Source organism: Giraffa tippelskirchi, chromosome 1 (assembly GCF_054371585.1).
Source record: "Giraffa tippelskirchi isolate mGirTip1 chromosome 1, T2T-mGirTip1v1.2.pri, whole genome shotgun sequence".
In the NCBI taxonomy this organism is placed as follows: Eukaryota; Metazoa; Chordata; class Mammalia; order Artiodactyla; family Giraffidae; genus Giraffa; species Giraffa tippelskirchi.
In genome coordinates this window covers 216496437-216510608 of record NC_137275.1, presented here as the reverse complement: position 1 = coordinate 216510608, position 14172 = coordinate 216496437, and positions in this window count along the sequence as shown.

The following is a 14172-nucleotide window of genomic DNA, read 5'->3' as shown; positions in this document are numbered from 1 at the left end:
TTCCACATGCATGGATTCAACCAACCCTGGATTGTATAGTACTGTAGTATATACTATTGAAAAAACCCTGGTATAAATGAAACCATGCAGCTCAAATCCATGTTATTTAAGGGTCAACAATATTTTGGCCCTATTGGGTTCAATCAATCAATGATCATTCCTTATCATTGCTCATTCATGGAGATGGGCACTGTTTTATATTGGATTCCCTAGAGAAAGACTGACACACAGAACTGCTTGCAGAAAGTTTATCAAGGAGTGTTCTTGGAGGTATCCTTGTAAGGAAAACAGGAAGGCAGGCTGGGCAGAGGGAGCCACTGACCCGCAGTGAGGCTGCAATCAACACCAGCTCTGTGAAGCTTGAACAACTCTGATAAGGACTTTTGGAGTTGTCCCAAATTGAAGCAAAGAAATTGGACCTTTGTATCCTTTCAGTTGCCCGTTGTTAGTTGAGGGGATGATCCCTAGGAAGGGTGTAGAAACTTGGGCAAAGCAGCCCATTGTGTGAGTGGAATTACCAGTGAGGGACACAGCTGTGGGCAGGCAGTATTTGATACTCACAACAGCTGGATTAGGTACATTGGCCCTGAAGAGGGGATTTGAGTACACACTACAATATTTGCTGCAGCTCACCTTCACATCTCTCAGATCCAGCTGGGAATGACTTTTCCACAATTCTGGCTGATCTCATTTACTAGGAAACTGACAAGAGATGGGTTAGTGTGACAAACTACAGAGCCCACGGCCACAGCTAAACTGAGGCCATGAACGATACTCTCTCCTCCCCCTCCCTTTATACAGTCCTCTCACCACCCCTGCTGGTCTAACTGGCTGGTGAGGAGACCCAGATCCTTGTCCCTAAGGTGTTTGTGCCTAAATCTACTGTCTTACTCAGTCTGGTCACTGCCCTTGTCCATTTACTACCATTAACACGGGGCATGGGAACTCTGAGAGACACCCCACGGAACTCCTGAGCACCAGATATTCTTTCCTGTCCCAATGAGTAGCTGCAGCCCTAATTACCCCTACCTTTCCTTTTTTGCCTGCTGTTCTCTTGTCACATGGGCCTGAGCAACAGCCACAGCTTAAAGGTTGATGGGGTTCTTTGTCCCCTGATGGTAGTGGCCCCTTCTAGACCTGCAGAGCTAGAGCTGCAGGGTTGGGAAACACAAATTCCCCAAGAGGGTCACTGGGAGTGATGGTAAGAGGCGTCACACTTCCACCTTTTAGTTTTCAGACCTATGTAGTCCACATTTTAAGAGTCAGAGAACAGCTTCATGGGCCTCCTAGGTGGCGCTAGTGTTAAAGGACCTGCCTGCCATTGCAGGAAATGTAAGATACACCGGTTCCCTTCCTGGGTCAGGAAGATCCCCTGGAGGAGAGCATGGCAACCCACAATTCTTGCCTGGAGAATCCCATGGACAGAGGAGCCTGGCGGGTGACAGTCTGTGGGGCAGTGGAGAGTCGGACACAACTGGGTGACTTAGCAGCAAGTGGCATCAGAACAGCATTATGTCATGGTCATTGATTTAGAATAACCTGGATGATAACAGCTCATCCTTAAAGGGTGTTACCTGGAACCTAAGATCCTGGGTGGCTTTTAAATGATTTATTTATGGATGTATTTAGTTTTGGCTGCACTGGGTCTTTGTTACGGCTCATTGACTCTTCATTGCTGCACAGGGCAAGTGGGGGCTACTCTCTAGTTGCCTTGCGCAGGCTTCTTGTTGCGTTGCGCAGGCTTCTTGTTGCGTTGCGCAGGCTTCTTGTTGCAGTGGCTTTTCGTGTTGATGAGCACAGGCGGCATGCGGATTCTCTAGTTGTGGTGTGGGCTCTAAAGCGCAGGCTCAGTAACTATGGTGCACGGGTTTAGTTGCCCTGTGGCATGTGGAATCTTAGTTCCTTGACCAGGGATCGAACCTGTGTCTCCTGTATTGGCAGGCAGATTCTTATCCACTGTGCCACCAGGGAAGTCCCTTGGTTGGTCTTTCAAAGACCATTGTACTGCTCTACCATGCTGGTGGCTTCCACGTGATGAATTATGTATTCCAAGAATTAGTGGATCCCATGGCTACGTGCCAACTACTGTACCTCTTTTGTTCTAAAGTAGGACCCTTAGCTTTGACCTCTTGCTGATAACCAGACCCTCTATATAGTCCCAGATAGTGGTGCTGGCTGGGGCCCTGCATCAGGAAAGGTAAACCTGTATACAGAATATGTGTTGAACTTGGTCAAGATGATAGCTGCCCATCCTAGTGTGCTAGGGATACAAGGTAGTCAAGTTGCTGCCAAGTGACTGGTGAGTTTCCTTAGGGCACGATGCTATGTTGTGGCTCAGTGGCAGTCTCTGCTGCTGACAAGTGGGACTTTCAACAGAAGCGATATTCATACCTTGGGGAACTTACAGAAGCAGGTACACCTCCCGGAAACTTTCCCATTGAGGGGATTTCCTCACTGCTCTCTTTCAGTACCACACCTGAGTGGGGTTCTGATGCAGCAGCAGTCCTTTGGCTTATTAAGTTACTAAGTTCATAGTCTTATTCAGTTGGCACTATTTGTGAACCAAGCTCAATCTTTTCCTCCCATTCCTCAGCTGTCATAAGAGATTCCTCATGCAGCTGGTGTCTAGGGTGAGCACTGGAGGACATGGGATCTGGGCCACCTGTTCATGCCCCTTGTTTGCACCCTCTGGCCCTACCCCAGTGCAAAAGCTCAAAATTGTCCAGAAAATGAGATATTCTCCTATATGATGTCTTCTACACACATATTACCTCATCTACATCTGGCCCATCTCATCTTCCTCCCTGTGACCTTCTCCAGTTCAAGAAAGACTAGCCCCTCCATCTCTTCCTTTCCCTGTAAGATCATGATCCATTTCTTATTCCCTCTCCAAGCTAACTCTTCCACCAGTTTCTTTTCACTGCCTCTTTCCCATTAGTCTAAAGTCCTTCTCAATAGCCACACTTGAAGGATAGGGATGCCATGTAGCACAGCTCCACAAGGCACCACTGACATCATCATCTGTGTAATTGGAGCCCACTGGAGTTGAGCAGATCACACAATAAGATGAATGAACAATGATGAGGGGGAAAAGGAGCTCACGAAGTGGTGCTCTGAAGACCCCTGGAGGAGGGCATGGCAACCCACAAATATTCTTGTCTGGTGAGTCCCATGGACTGAGGACCCTGGCAGGCTACAGTGCATAGGGTCACACAGCCAGACACGACTGAAGCGACTTAGCATGCGTACACGCACAGGTGGCACTCTACCAATTTTCAACTGTCCACTGTAGCAGTGGTTGAGAGGTTCCATTCAGGGAGCTTGCTGCCATTTTCTTAGCAGTGTAAATCTTTTAAACACAAGGGTCCTGGGATTAGAGTCAGATTCTAAAAGAAACTTTGAGTTTTGCATCACCTCGGCTTAAAAAAAATCTTCCGATGGAAGGAGTATAATTCCCACTTAGCGTAGCCAGCTGTTCAGTCGTTTCTTTGTCCAGTCAGTCAAGAAGCCTTGACTGAGCACCTCCTATCTATCATGCACTGTGCTCCATGCTAAAGATTCAGGTGAGGATAAAAAGAAAAAAGCATGGACCTTTCAGATATTAATCAAAAATTCATACAAGCACCATTAAATTATAACAGTGGATACAATTACAGATTAAAAGTACACGATGTTATGAGGACAACTAATAGACCAAAACAAGAAGTTCAAGGAATACTTCCTTGAGAATGGGATGGCTGAGTTAACCTTTGAAGGGAGAGTAGGTGTTGTTGATTAGATAAAATGGAATTGAAATACCCTAAGCAGAGAAAAAAGCATGTTCTAGGGGCCCTGTGGGGAGTTCAAAGAAGTGAATGATGAAAACCAGTGTGGCTGGACAACTGTGAGCAAGGAGGAGGGTCAAGTGAAATGAGACTGGAGGGGTAGGGAGGACCAGGCCTGGTAAACAAGTTGGGAGATTATTGAAATAGATCACAGGAGAGAAACCAGGGGCTTGTATGGAGTTGGCTTTGAAAAGCTCTATTAGAAATTCATTCCCTATATCAAACATGTGTCGTGGCCCCAGATCTTTCTCTGGAACCACAAAAAACAGGTCAACTCCACATCAATGTGGCAGACATTTAAGCAGATTAAGGAATGTACTACCTCTCCTTGTACTCTGTCCCTTATTGCCCTTACCACTTAGTCTCCTTTCTTCTTGTTTTTTAAATTTTGTTTTATTTTTGGTTGCACCGAGTCTTCATTGCTATGCACGGACTTTCTCTAGGTGTGCCGATTGGGAGTTCCTCTCTCCCAATTGGTGGTGGGCAGGCTTCTCACTGCAGTGGCTTCTCTTGTGGAGCGCAGGTTCCAGGTGCACAGGCTTCAGCAGTTGCTGCACACGGGCTCAGTAGTTGTGGCACACAGGCTTAGTTGCCCTGCAGCATGTGGAATCTTTCCAGACCAGGTATCAAACTTGTATCCCCTGCGTTGCCAGGTGGGTTCTTATCCACTGGACCATCAAGAAAGTCCTCCTTTCTTCTTGTTTAAAAAGCATGATTCTTTTAACAGGTCCTCAAATGGCCTGAAAATGAATTCCCTTTGCCATCCTCACTGTCCTTCCCAGAACAGTCTCAGTTGGTTAATAAAGACTAAATCTCATGATGAGACAAAGCTTCTAGAGATTAAGATTAATATAAAAGATAGGCTTGATATGTTAAACTTTAATTACAGTATGAAAATAAAGAAGGAAGTGTTAAACCTACAGCCTGACAGCTAGAAAAATCATAAATTAACTTCTGACTTCTCCATCAGGCTATTAATAATAGAAGTCAACATTTATTGAGACTTTTAAAAACATATTATGTGCATTGACTCATTTAGTCCTCACAACAACCCTTGAGGTAGGTCTTAATATTATTCCCATTTTACAGATGGGAAAAATAAGGTATGAGAGACTAAGGTTATGCAATCAGTAATCTTGAAGGTCTAGACTCAAGCACTAATCCGATTTCAGGGACTGTCCTCTCACCAATACTGGAGAAGGCAATGGCAACCTACTCCAGTACTCTTGTCTGGAAAATCCCATGGACGGAGGCGCCTGGTAGGCTGCAGTCCATGGGGTCATGAAGAGTCGGACACGACTGAGCGACTTCACTTTCACTTTTCACTTTCATGCATTGGAGAAGGAAATGGCAACCCACTCCAGTGTTCTTGTCTGGAGAATCCCAGGGACAGGGGAGCCTGGTGGGCTGCTGTCTATGGGGTCGTACAGAGTCGGACACGACTGAAGCAACTTGGCAGCAGCAGCAGCAGCTCTTACCACGACACTACACTGCCTTCCAAGGCGAGGAAAACTATCTTCAAACTTTTAGAAGGGAAAAATATAAACATGATGAAAAGGAATTAAAGCCAAAAGTTAGAGAAGAAGATAATCAGAGAGTTAATAATTATTTGACTTTAATCTAAAGCCTAGATGAAGAATATTTTAAGACACTGAAAGAACAGTCAGATATAAACCCAAAATAATAATTGGTTATCTTTAAGAGGGCTTCTCTGGTGGCTCAGTGGTAAAGAATCCGCCTGCAATGTAGGAGATGCAAGAGACGCAGATTCGATCGCTGGATCAGAAAGATCTCTGGGTTGGCAAGATCCCCTGGAGAAGGAAATGGCAACCCACTCCAATATTCTTGCCTAGGAAATCTCATGGACAGAGGAGCCTGGCCAGCGACAGTCCATGGGGTCACAAAGAGTCGGACACAACTTAGCTGCTAAAATACAGCAACAAATATTGGAATATGATTAGAGATGTCCAGTATATTGTCAGGCCACTCAGAAAGGCTGTTTTCTTGCTCTTTGTATATCCCCTGACCCTCAGCCCCTGTTTTGCCTGCCCCTACTCACATGAGGGCTGTCCTGATGCCTCAGCGGGTAAAGAAGCCACCAGCAATGCAAGAGACATAAGAAATGCAGATTCCATCTCTGGGCCAGGAAGATCCCCTGAAGGAGGAAATGGCAACCCACTCCAGTATTCTTGCCAGAAAAAACCCATAGAGAACGCTGGCAGGCCACAGCACAAAAGGTGGAAGAGAGTCTTAAGCGCTTGTTTACATAAAGGTGCTTTGCCCCTTACCCCAGCTAGTGCTTATTCGAATCCTTAAGCCAGAATGGCTCCACATGCTAGCATATTGAAGGAAAGTTCTGCGCTTGTGATGATTGTTAATCCAAGGGGCTATGAGGGACGTGCCCTAACTGCTGGTTTCCCTGGTAACTGATGAGCCAACCCGATGTCAATTCTCCCTATAAATGGTAGCCACGCCCCCAGTAGTGAAGTTTGCTGCCATTGCCTTCCCGCCTGCCTCGTGGGTGTTGCTCCTGGACCTTTTCCTTCAGGCATATGAGATCCCCCTGTCCAACAAACCACGGGTGTCTCTTTCACTATCTCTGGGTTCTTTCTTTGGTCTTGAGGCTAGGCGGCTACGAGGCTTGCAGGCCTTTGGGGTGCAGCCCGATAACTGGCAAACCAGATGGGAGGCTGAGGAAACTCTGATGAGTGCCAAGATGTTGGGAAATAAGAATGGGGAAGGGAAAGTGGTGCGGGTAATCCTGAAGTGGCCGCCCACTAGCACGTGGGACCCTGTGGCAGCTGACAACCACGAGAGGTGTCTTTCTCTTATATTGATGGTGCATTGTTAACCTCAGTCTCTTTCAAGTTTAAAAGTAGCAACCCTATGCTCATGGCTCATCTGATCGCACAGTGGGTGGCTCGGGAATACAGACAAAACATAGGACCTGGAATATTTACAAAATACAAGCATACCACCTACTCACCACACCTAAACAACTACAGACATGGGCGTTGGGAATATTAACTCAAGGACAGGCTTATGAATTGGATGTGGCCAATTACCTGGAAGAGTTTGAAGGGGGCCTGTGGTAACAGCAAAATAATAAAAGTACCCTTGGCCTTTTAGTCCTAGCTATGGGAAGAGACAGCAGAGATGTATGTGACGGAAAATAGCTACATGCTGAATACGATGTGTTACAACAGGTGGAAGACATCATGAAAGGCCTACCTGAGTTGTCAAGCAATGCAGAAAAACATTATTTGCGGTCTAGAATGGCTGTGTGTGATAATACTGGACCGCATGAACATGGATAGCAACCACTTCACCAGCCAGCTATTGGTCAGGACAATAACTTTTACCTTTGCCACAGGATCTACCCCCAGGGAACACATTGTAAAATGGCCCTGGGACTGGCAGATAAGTTCCAGATGGTCTGGGTTTGCCACCAGTGAGAAATAGGGCTGCAAAGGGGTTTACAGATCTCATCAGCCCCACCTAAGATTACTAAAGTTTATATGGGCCCCCTCATGGAGAAAGGCACCTTTGTATTAACCGGTGGTCTGTTGTCACACAGCCTAACCAGGATTTGGCCCCAACTGTGGGGACTGGGGGTGGACCGGCAGTGTGGTCCTGCAGGCCAGGACAAAAATCACAGGCAGGGGTGGTGCTCTCTCAGAATGCTGTTACTTCTTGCATTTGGCTTAATGATCATATCTTCTCTGTAATATGCTTATTAAACATCTTTCCACTCTAGTCTGAGCAGAGGGAATCTGTTTGCAAACTGGGTGACAGTGTTGGCCTTACTGTGAAATGAGTCTGGTTGCTGGGTGTACAGTGAGATGCGATTGTTGTCCTCTGGCCATGAAACAGTGACTCGATAAGCGCCTGGCTTCCTCTTGCTACTTGTTAGCTGCTAGTGATCTGTATTGCATTTGTGGTATTCAGTTGTGATGTATCTCTACAGACTGACCCAAAGCATTTAGCAGGAGAGGGGGGGACCAAGGGTCCACCATTGCAAGGGTCATGCAGAGTAGGTAGGGGCAGAGTGTATGGTCAGGCCACTCAAGATGGCTGTTCTCTTGCTCTTTGGATATCCCCTGCTTGACCAGTCCCCACTTTGCCTGCACACTAATCATATGAAAGTGCTTTGCCCCCTTCCCCAGCTACTGATTGTTGGGATCCTTAGGCCAGACTGGCTCTACCTGCTGGCTTATTAAAGGGAAGCAATAAGTTAAACTATAAGCCAAACAAGAGCAGAAACATCTGCTCTCCTGGTGGTCTTTAACCTGTAAGGTCTGCGAGGGACTTTCCCTTCCTGGTGGTTTCCTTGGTAACTGACGAGTCAACCTGACATCAATTACCCCTATAAATGGTAGCCACCCCACCCCACCTCCGAGTAGTGAAATTTGCTTCCACTGCCTGCCGGCCTCATCCGGATGTTGCTTCAGACCTATAAGATCCCCCTGTCCAATAAATTACTGATGTCTCCGTCACTGTCTGCAGGCTCTTTCTTTGGTCTCGAGGCTGAGCAACTACAAGGCTTGCGGGCCTGCAGAGTACAGACAAACATCCAACAAATTAAAAAGAACATACTTTCGAAAAAACAGTATCAATTTTAGAAAATTGACTTTATCTTCATCATTCACCTTGCCTTTCATCTGTATTAGTATCTTATATTATTGACCAGGAAGTACTAAATGGCTTTAGAAAAAACTTTGGAATTGTAACTCTTAACAAATCATCCACTAATTTATTCACAAATACTGAATATCTGCTGAATGTCAGAGATTGCTAGGTGCTGGAGAGTTAAAACAGGATTTTTCCTCATGGAAATCTCTTGTGAGGAATATCATTATTGATATAACAATAACATAAATGTGGGCATATTGGCATACTAAATCATATGCTACAATTTAAAATTGTGTCCAGAGCAATTTCTAATTTTAAGTGGCAAGCAAGAATGTAAATGACTATTATGCATTTTTAATGAAATTTATACAATGAAAAAATCTTTATAATCTTTCAATGGTTTAAAAGTTTGGTCATACACAAAGAGTAAGACAATGTCTAAAATTAGAATAATAGTAGTGAGTATCCATGGGGTTGCAAAGAGTCAGACACAACAGAGCGACTAAACTGACTGAACTGATGGGCACCCTTGTTTTCCTGATTTTAGAGAAAATGCTTTCAGTTTTTTGCCATTGACGATAATGTTTGCTGTGGGTTTGTCATATATGGCCTTTATTATGTTATGTTCCCTCTATGCCTACTTTCTGGAGAGTTTTTATCATAAATGAGTGTTGAATTTTGTTAAAAGCTTTTTCTGCATCTGTTGAAATGATCATATGGTTTTTATCTTTCAATTTGTTAATATGGTGTATCACATTGATTGATTTGCATACAGTGAAGAATCCTTGTGTCCCTGGGATAAAGCCCACTGGATAATGATCTATGATCTTTTTAATGTGTTGTTGGATTCTGTTCGCTAGAATTTTGTTGAGGATTTTGCATCTATGTTCGTCAGTGATACGGGCTTGTAATTTTCTAAATGAAATTGAAGAATCTGCTTAGAGTCCACTTTTAAAAATTGAGATAATTTATATACCATAAAATTTATCCTTTTAAAGTATATAATGCAGATGTGGTATATTTAGCAATGGAATATTACTCATCCATTCAAAAAATGAAATAATGCCATTTATAGCAACATGAATGAACCTATGGATAATCATACCAAGTGAAGTAACACAGACGAGAGACAAATATAATATTGCTTATATGTGGAATCTAAAAAAGATACAAATGAACTTATATTCAAGACAGAAATAGACTCACAGATACAGAAAAGAGACTTATGGTCCCAAGGGAAAAAGCAAGGGGAAGGATAAATTAGGAGTTTGGGATTAACATATACACACTACTATATATAAAATAAATAACCAATAAGGACCTACTGTATAGCACAGGTAACCACACTCATATTGTGTAATAACCTATAAGGGAAAAGAATAAGAAAAAAATAGGTATGTATAATTGACTCTCTGCTGTATATCTGAAATTAACACAATATGTAAATTAACCATACTTCAATAAAGGTATACAATGCAGTGGTTTTTAAATATTAACAAGGTTGTATAACCATCACCACCATTTAATTCCAGAACACTCATCACCCCAAAAGAAATCTGCTACCCATTAACAGGCTTTCCACTTCCCTCCTTGCAGTCCCTAGCAACCACCAGTCTATTTTCTCTCCCTATGGATTTGCCTAATCTGCATATAAGTGAAATCATAGAATACAGGGCCTTTTGTGCCTGATCTTCACTTAGAATGTTTTCGAGATTTATCCATGTTGTAGTGTGAATCAGCACTTCATTCCTTTTTATGATAAAGTATTCCACTGTAAGAATATAGCACATTTTTTAATCTGATCATCAGTTGATGGATATTTGGGTTGCTTCCACTTTTTGGCTATTATGAATAGTACCATGAACATTCATGTTCAAGTTTTTGTAGGGGCATATGTTTTCAGTATTCTTATATAAACATCTAGGACTAGAATTGCTGGATCATATAGTAACTCTGTGTGTAACCTTTTGAGGAATTGCTGGAATGTTTTCCAAAGTGGCCACACAACTTTACATTCGACCACCAAGTGAAGTGAAGTGAGGTGGGAGCCGCACAGTTGTGTCTGACGCTTTGTGACCCCATGGACTGTAGCCTGCCAGGCTCCTCTGTCCATGGATTCTCCAGGCAAGAATACTGGCATGGGTTGCCATTTCCTTCTCCAGGGTCTTCCCAACCCAGGGATTGAACTCAGGTCTCCCACATTGCAGGCAGTTTCTTTACCACTGATCCACCAGGGAAGTACTATATCTAGTTTTTTAAGTTACCTTCATACTGTTCTCCATAATGTACCAATTTACATTCCCACCAACAGTGTAGTAGGGTTTCCTTTTCTCCACACCCTCACTAGCACTTATTGCTTGCAGATTTTTTGATGATGACCATTCTGGCCTGTGTGAGGTGATACCTCATTGTAGGTTTCGTTTGCATTTCTCTAATAATTAGTGATGCTGAGCATCTTTACATATGCTATTTTGGCCATCTGTATGTCGTCTTTGGAGAAAAGTGTATTTAGATATTCCACATATTTGTTGATTGGGTTGGTTTGTTGTTGTTGTTATTGAGTTGCATGAGCTTGTATATTTTGGAGATTAAATCCCTTGTAGGTCATTTCATTTCTCTGATTCTGTGGGCTGTTTTTTCGTTTTGTTTATAGTTTCCTTTGCTGTGCAAAAGCCTTTAAGTTCCATTTGTTTACTTTTGTTATTATTTTCATCACTCTAGGAGGTAGATAAAAAATGATACTCCTGAGATTTATGTCAGAGTGTTTTGCCTACATTTTCCTGTAAGAGTTTTATAGTATCCAAACTTACATGTATGTCTTTGATCCATTTTGAGTTTATTTTTGTATATGGTGTTAGTGTTTTAATTTCATTCTTTTACATGTAACAGTACAATTTTCCCAGCATTGAAGAAACTGTCTTTTCTCCATCATATATTTTTGCCTCCTTTATCACAGATTAGGTAACCACAAGTGCATGGGTTTATCTCTGGACTTCTAGCCTGTTCCACTGATTCACATTTCTGTTTTTGTGCCAGTACTATACTGTTTTAATAACCATAGCTTTGTAGTATAGTCTGAAGTCAGAGAGCCTGATTCCTCCAGCTCCAGTTTTCCTTCTTAAGATTGCTTAGTTTATTTGCGGTCTTTGTTTCCATACAAATTGTAGAATACTTGTTTTAGTTCTGTGAAAAATGCCATTGGTAATTTTATAGCATTGCATTGAATCTGTAGATTATTTGGGGTTGTATAATCATTTTCACGATATTGATGCTTCCAATCCAAGGATGTGGTATATCTCTTCTTCTGCTTGTGCCATCTTTGATTTCTTTCATCATCATCTTGCAGTTTTCTGAGTAGAGGTTTTTGCCTCCTTAGGTTTATTCCTAGGTATTTTATTCTTTTTGATGTGATGGCAAATGGGATTGTTTCCTTAATTTCTCTTTTTAATCTTTTGTTAGTGTATAGAAATATAAGAGATTTCTGTGTATTTTATATCCTGAAAAATTCCAAATTTATTGATGAGTTCTAGTACTTTTCTGGTAGTATCTTAGGATTTTCTATGTATAGTATCACATCATCTGCAGACAGTGACAGTTTAACTTTTCCAATTTGGATTCTTTTTCTTTTTCTTCTCTGATTGCTATGGCTAAGACAAGTGAATCCCATAAGGCTATTAGCTGACTTCAGCAGAAACTTCAGGGCAGAAGTGAGTGGCATGATGTACTGATATATTTAAAGTGATAAAAGGGAAAAAACCTACAACCAAGAATACTCTACCCAGCAAGGCTCCCAGTCAGATTTGATGGAGAGATCAAAAGATTTACAGACAAGCAAAAGCTAAAAGAGTTTGGTACAACCAAACCAGCTTTACAGCACATGCTAAGGGAACTTGCCTAAGTGAAAAAGGAAAGGCCACAACTAGAAACAAGAAAATTATGAAATAGCTCAATAGTAAAGGCAAACATACAGTAAAGGTAGGAAATCATCCATACACACAGTTAGCAGGGGGTTAAAAGACAAAAGTACTAAATCAACTATATCCACAATAAGCAGTTAAAGGATACACAAAAATGGAGATGTAAAATGATATTAAGAACAGTAATCATAAGAGGCTGCTGCTGCTGCTAAGTCACTTCAGTCGTGTCCAACTCTGTGCGACCCCATAGATGGCAGCCCACCAAGCTCCGCCATCCCTGGGATTCTCCAGGCAAGAACACTGGAGTGGGTTGCCATTTCCTTCTCCAGTGCATGAAAGGGAAAAGTGAAAGTGAAGTCGCTCCGTCGTGTCTGACTCTTAGCGACCCCATGGACTATAGCCTACCCGGCTCCTCCATCCATGGGATTTTCCAGGCAAGAGTACTGGAGTGGGGTGCCATTGCCTTGAGAAATTATTTATTCACATAACTAGCATATCTTCTCCCCGTGTGCAGCTACATAAGATTGTTTGTGCTCAGGCAAGGGTACTTGGGCTGTCTCCTGCATGCAGAGATGGCCCAGCCATTGGGAAACCCTAGAAAGAAAGTTCTTGGATGGTCACTGACAAGATTTATCTCTGTATCTTAGGGTGAGTTTATACATCTTTGTTCATTATATAGTTAAGTTTTAAAAGGCATCTTCTTTCTTTCACTTGCAGTGTCTTGGGAAAAGGCTCATCTCAGCCCCTAAAACATCACCAATAAAGAACACCTTTCCCATCAATGCAGGCTGCATCAGCTGCCAGGGTCTCCTTGGCCGTCAAGGTCAGACGGCTTAACTCCCGAAGTCCACAGCCTGTGACAAGCCCATCCCAGATTACAGCCAGTCCTTGGGAGACTGGTGTTCCTATGCTCTTTCTGCTCATGTGATTTCTGCCCAGAGTTAGGTTAATCCAGACTTGAATCACAGCTCCTTCACCAGTTTCCACCAAAGTAAAAAATCCTACTCACACAATACGTTCACGAGTAGACTTTTCTGTAGAACCAAAGAGGCACAGGTGAGGTCTCAGGAAGCATTCATATACCCACGAGAGACTATAAGCTCTTTAAAGCCCTGTTAGATCTTCCTACTCTTTTAAAGTTCCTCTGACCGCCCTGACAGGGGAGTTCCTGTTGTCAACAGCCCCGACTCTCACTTCCCCTCACCTCTTGTTCCCCTCCCCTCCTCCCAACTCCCCCCACCACTCCCCTTCCCTCAGGCACAGAGGCTCCACCCCCTCTCTGGTGCCTCCTCCACAGCTGAAACCCAGGCCTGGGGACTTCACCTTCTAAACAACCCAAGGCATTTTCCAAACAAAGACTGACTGTTCCCTTTCTTTGGGGGCCGTCTGTTAAGAAAACAGACTTTCTATTTAGTTGAGAAGTGCCTGGGATACACATTCAATCAATACATTTCATCCACTCCTCTGAGTCCACTCCATTTGTGCAATACATTGTTGATCAAGAAAGGTTTCATCATGACTTAAGTGTTCCGCCTCCTCTCCACATTGCTGCGCTGGTTGGGAGGATGCCCTCAAATAACATTCCCTGTCACCATATTTTCCCCATAGCTACAGGCTTTCAAAGACAGGTGCTAAATACTGTCTCCCCAACTTGCTAGCTGTGTGATCTTGAGCAAATGACTTCACCTCTTTGGCCTCAGTTTCTCCACCAATAAAATGAGGTGATAAACTACTTTATAGACTTTTGGTGGGGGGGAGATGAAATTTATTCCTGTAGATTGCTTTGGGCATGCTCAGTC